The sequence below is a fragment of the Sinocyclocheilus rhinocerous genome, unplaced genomic scaffold (assembly GCF_001515625.1).
Source record: "Sinocyclocheilus rhinocerous isolate Xijiao unplaced genomic scaffold, SAMN03320098_v1.1 scaffold705, whole genome shotgun sequence".
Lineage (NCBI taxonomy): Eukaryota > Metazoa > Chordata > Actinopteri > Cypriniformes > Cyprinidae > Sinocyclocheilus > Sinocyclocheilus rhinocerous.
This window is the reverse complement of record NW_015630576.1, coordinates 1,170,996-1,177,576: the sequence shown is the minus strand read 5'-3', so window position 1 is coordinate 1,177,576 and position 6,581 is coordinate 1,170,996.

The following is a 6,581-nucleotide window of genomic DNA, read 5'->3' as shown; positions in this document are numbered from 1 at the left end:
TTGCAGCATACCTTCTAGATGATGATTATAGGTAAAATGCTGAATTCTTTCTCTGACAAAACTTTAACTTTAAGTATTTTTTTATGGGAGAGAACATTATGTACTTTGGTATAAGAGGTTGTTTTATTAAAATTAATTAGTCTCTATCTATCTATCTTATCTATCTATCTATCTATCTGGATGCAGTAATATTTCCAATAATTATCATTTGGTTATAAGTCAAGGCTGTCTGCGGTTCATTATTTTCACCTCTATTGTCAAGTGGGTTGACTGAGGACTTGAAGTAATCAAATCATTTCTCAGTTTTTTTCTCCCGATTAACTCGTCAAATTGAGTCATGACTTCAGCAATCCCAGGAATAGGCTGGTGTATCACTCATGCACCAAGATTGACATTTTCCTCTCGGCTAAAGCAGGATGTGGCTCATTCGTCAAGATTTGTGTGAATGGAAGGTGATGCTATTGGAGCATTAATATGTTGTGAGTTTGGGTGTAACAAATAACACTTCATTGTAGGTTGTATTGCCAGGTCAGGTTCAATTATGTAACAGTAATTGGGCTAGTTGAACGGCATCAACAAATACTTTTGGTGGCACTTTATTGTGGTACGTCTGAATTCGGAGGATCTCAAGTAGTGACTTTTTTTAACATGCATTTAAACGATTATTGACTTAATGGGTGGTTTAGAACAACCATTAAAGTAGCTTAAAAAGCTGTGTTTGCTCTAGGATGTGAGAGGGGTCGGCTGATAGTGGAAATGACAGTGCTCAAGGATACAAGCGCAATCTGCCTTAGTCACGTTTACTAGTGAGTTGACGCCATTAGTTATTTCCAGGAAACTACACCCTCTTCACTGCTTATGGATCTGTGGAGGACCACCATCTGTTGTTAACAACAAAAAAAAGTGTTCTTTAAAAATCTGGTTTTAGTATTGGCGAAGCAATAGGTCTAGGGATTGGTACACTGATGGGCCTGTTTAGATTTTGAAAATTATGAAATGGTTATATCCTCAGGATTGATTTGTTATGCAAATCAGCTGGATTTCATATTTGACTCTTGGACTGTGATTCTTTATTTTGGATGTAAACCTAAGGTGTGGATATTCGAGGAATAGTTCACCCAAAAATGAAAATTTGCTGAAAATTTACTCACCCTCAGGCCATCCAAGATATAGATTGAGAGTTTGTTTTTCATCTAAACAGATTTGGAGAAATTTAGCATCGCATTAGTTGCTTCTATCTAATCCGATCCACATTAGCTTGAATCTGTACTATCAAAGCAAAGGTAATGTGATTAAGACAATACAAGGACATTCTTTACTTCAGAAACCACTTTCTACTCCATTTCTTCTCTCCTCACAGACTACTACCGCTGTGTCTTGAATACAGTGAAAGTTCCCTTAAAATGTATTCATCCTCAGACCATCTAAGATTTAGATGAGTTTGTTTCTACATCTGAACAGATTCTGAGGAATTTAGCATTATGTCACTTGCTCAACAATGGATCCTCTGCAGTTTGGACTCTCATTCTGACGGCACCCATTCACTGCAGAGGATCCATTGGTGAGCAAGTGATATAATGCTGAATTTCTCAGAATCTCTTCAGATGTAGAAACAACCTCATCTAAATCTTAGATGGTCTGAGGATGAATACATTTTAAGCAAATTTTCACTATATGCAAGACACAGTGGTACTCTGTGAGGAGAGAAGAAGTGGAGAACAGAGTGGTTTCTGAAGTAAAGAATGGCCTTGTATTGGCTTAATCACACCTTTGCTTTGATAGTACAGATTCAAGCTAATGTGGATCGAATTAGAAGCAAGAAAATTCACATTGTCCCGACCAACTAATGTGATTAGGCAGTTGATAAATATTTGCACTAGGCGACCGCAGTTGTATTAAGAAGTTGCATAACTGTGATATTTTAGAAGTTTGATTCAGTTGCATTGGCTCTTATCTTACAGTATGCATAGTTTTGTCTATTTTTGTCTGTTTGTTCTGTGGTTTGTTTTGATTGGCTCAATCAGGTCTGACAGGCGCTTGGACTTTGATCCTCTCTTCCAGAGAAGCTGAGTTACACATTGCTTGTAGTAAATGCAAGGTAGTTGTACTTTATAGTCGCATAGATACTCATGAGTGCTTTCTGTTTTCAAAATGGGTACATAAAAGGCAACTGAAACATTTAAAGGTTATTTTTTGCACTGGACATCAGTAGTTCTTTCAGTTGTGTGTGTATATATATGGTAAAAACTTGTTCCACGTCTTTGGTTGTCTTGTTCCTCACCTACACGTCCACGTTCACACCCTCATCTTTACGACGTCGTTTGTCAGAATGGAAGTTTTGCATTCTATATGAAGGGCACGGTGAGTCCTAGTAACGAATAGTCTCTGGTTTTAGAATGACGGAGAAAAGATCCGAAGCTCGGCGTCCAACAACTCCCTGTCAGGATGTCAGCAGGCTGTTGAGGGTTTTAAACTTTTATGGGTAGGGGTAAATTTCAAGCCAGATTGAGTGTTGGGAAATACACTCTTTCACAGTTCGTGCAGATGACTGGTGATTTTTGTAATCGCTCTGGACATTACAGGCTCAGAAACAGTTGAGTAAAGTGGCAAGTAATCAATGTGTAATCTAGTGACTGAGTAATCAAGGTGTGTTTCAGATGGTGTGAGTTCCAGTTCCTGGAAGAGTTTGTGTAATGAGCTTGTGAGCATGGTATGGATCAAACGGACAGGAAGCAGACGGTGATAGCCATGCCTCCTGCAGACTCTGCACTGAAGGAAAACTCATTGCATTTGTGTTGAAAAACAAGACAAGAACAGTCATTGTGCTTTGGATTTATAGGAGTTCCAGTTCACAGCCAACTAAACTTATATTTAATATGGACAGTGTTTCTTTTGTAGGATGTTATTTGATTTTTTATAATATATTTAAATTCAAATATCCATTCGAAATTGAGGCCAGTTTTTTCTTTTAAATGGATATTTTTATTCAGCAAGGGCACATTTAAATGAATAAAATGTGACTTCTACATTATTACAAAACAGTTCTATTTCTAGTAAATGCTGTTCTTTTGAACTTTCTATTCCTCAAAAAATCTTTTTTTTTTATATTAAGCAGCACAAATGTTTTCAACATTGATAAATAATAGTAAATGTTTCTCAAGCAACAAATCAGTATAACAATTCTAGTAATATTTCACAGTATTTATGGTATACAAATAAAATCTTTAAAAATTCTAACCATCTTCTTCTTTGCATCCAGTTTCTGTAGTTTGCACCTAATCTAGACTTTCTCACTATATTAATATTTGTAAGTATATTTATAAAACTCATTTAAGGTCTTAAGGATGCACTATTATATTTAGGCTATTTTATGGACACATTTCTTAGGGGGGCATTTATATAAAATCCATTCTTACATTTCAAAAAACTAGATAGAACAACAGAACAGTCAGGCTCACGGGTTATTTAAAAAAAAACACTCAAGACCTTCCTCTGAATAAGTAGGGTTGTAGATTTAAATTTAGAGAATGACTGAATACAGCACCATCATTAAATTAGAATTTTATTTTAATTGATTAGTTGCTTTAGGTGCATTGTGGTCAGGGCTTTGAGATGGATGAGTTATCAGGTGATGTCAGACCATTAGTCTTTTTGTTAACCATTCTGAATTCTTATGAATGAAATTAAAATCATTATGAATCTAATGAAAATTCTGTCATTAATTACTCATCCTCATGTCGACCCAAACCCGTAAGACATTCATTCATCTTCAGAACACAAATGAAGATATTTTTCATGAAATCCAGCGGAGACTGACTCTAAAGAGAAGAAATCGTTGAATAAAGTCATTATTTTTGTTTTCTTTGTGCACAAAATGTATTCTCGTAGCTTCATAAAATTATGGTTGAAGCAATGAATCATGAGTTCATGTCACATGAACTATTTTAACGATGTCCTTACTAGGGCTGTGCGATATGGACAAAAAAAACCTATCGCGATTTCTTGATCAATTTTGCGATTTCGATTTTAATCACGATTTTGACACACACAGACATGCTTTACAGTCATAAATAGTTTAACTACCACCATGAGTGCCATCTATTATTGCCTTGTTTATCTAAAAGTGCACTTTTCCTTGTTTTAAATCTAGCCAAAAAGCCATGTGTTGACTGTGAAACAGTAGACTTTAATTATATGCATTTATGGTGTAATTACTAAATTTCCGTGTCAATCCATGTTAATTTTTACTTTAATTCAGCGCATGCAGCACAGCAGAAATAGACTCCGTGCGGAAACGATCGCAGCACTACTGCAGACGCACCGCTCCTGGAGCACACTGCCGGACCGCAATCGCATGCAGTGTGAACGCTCTGATCCGTTAACATGGGCGCGGACAAAATACGCACCACAGACGGAGTGTGTGAACCCAGCGTTACGTTTGTATGCCCGCCCGGTCTGTTCTGTTCTCGTGGTCCATTTAGGCGCGCTGCATTCTGATTGGTTCGGATAGCATACTGCGGGAGGTCGGGGGAGCGGAAAATCGTGCTGTAAAGCGATTTAGAAATCGCGCATGCTCAAATCGCGATTTTATGACGATTTCGATTAATCGCACAGCCCTAGTCCTTACTACCTTTCTGGACCTTGAACGTGTCAGTTGCATTGCTGTCTATGCAGGGTCAGAAAGCTCTTGGATTTCATCAAAAATATGTTAATTTGTGTTTGAATATGAACAAAGGTCTTACGGGTTCGGAACAACATGATGGTGAGTAATTAATGACAGAATTTTGGTTTTTGCGTGAACTAACCCTTTAACACACACACGCACACACAGTTCAGCCTCCCTCCAGACCTCTGTGTATATCTAGTCATATCTTTTGTGTGTATTTGTCTGTGAGCGGTCCTGTTGATTTCTCTGACGTCTGATTTGAACTTCACAGTAATTCTTAATAATGCTCTGGATTGTGTGGTGTTGCTCAACAGAGCTCTGTGCAAGTCTGAATATCATTCTTTGTCAAAATGTAGTGAAGTATTGAGTGAGGGAATAGCAGTCTTTTGGCAAACTGTGTCACCCAGCTTATTTTAGACATTTCTGTTTTATACTGGTCTATATTTCAGCAGGTTATTGAAAAGAACAGACAGAATTTCCCAACAGACATCTGGCAGTTTTCTGGGTTTATATTTGTAATGGGTCTCTTATTCAAGGTTTTTGCTTGAATTTGCTGTGAGCAGGCTACAGTATACCACGAGCATTATTGCCAATTTTGGGGGGCATAAAGCCAGATTCATTTTGAGAAATCCACTCTCCTCTCCACAAGATGCATTGGTGCACTTGAGTGGTGATTTTTGTGATTGCTCTGGACATTACAGGTTCAAAAACAACTGAGTAAAGTGCCATGTAAGCGGTGAGTAATAGTGACTACATCAAAGGTGTGTTTCAGAGTTTTCGCTTGAAATAGCAGTAAGTAGGCTATACCATGACCCTTAATGGCACAATAGTGGTAATTATGATAAGATACATTGCAATGAATCACAGCAGCACTACTGGATCGTGATTGAAACTACAGCAAGAGTGTTAGAGAGATGCAGCATGTTGAAAGGGAGTGAAATTGTGATATACTGTGGGTTTGTTTGCTTTCTGGTATGTCCTGAATGGTTTTCAAACTGGGGTTTGGGGAAGTTTAGAGAAAAAAAAAATTCTTATTTATTTTAAGAATTATATCTATATATGTATGTGTGTGTATATATAGTCTTAGATGCTGAAAAATACCGTGATATAAATTTTTGATCATACCGCCCAGCACTACTATTACTTGAATGTTAAGCGATCATCAGTACTCTTAATGGTGGAAAAGAAAAAGATTAAGGCAGCTTAAGGAAATTCAAAATACAGGTAAACACCTGTTTAAAAAAACCCTCCATATTAACACCGGACATTGGGACATATTTTTAGCGTGTACTTCACCATTAAGAATTGCACTTTTTGAATTGCAAGTTTTCTTTAAATATGCAAAACAGGCATTATCTAATAATAATAACAAATAAATTGCATACATTTTCAGAAGAAAAATCTGAACATTGAGTAAAACCATGTTCAAAATTATTCTTTCACTTTGTAGACTTATTATTATTGTCAAACTGAAAGGTTTTCCCAGAAGGAATTTTTGATATCTCACTCATTTTGGTTTATCACTTTATAAAACAGAAAATGCTGTCAACAGCCAGAAAAAAATCACCATGTTTTTAGAAATAAAATGTTAATCTAAGCATATGAACAAACCTCTCTGTAAAAACCTTAAATAGAACCTAGGGATGTAACGATTCACTCCGATTCGATTCACGATTTTGATTTCACGATTCGATTCGATTCACGATTATTATAAAAAAATTTTAACAAAATTAGATTTAAGACAAATTATAAATTAAATGTGTCCTTTTATTATTGCTTGGACAAAATGCTGCACATTTCTTTGTGAAATTGAAATATAATACTATAATAATATACTAATATAGCACTTGCATATTGCTGCTCTTTTGTTGGTTTTTGATTGCTTCTATTGTCCTCATTTGTAAATCACTTTGGA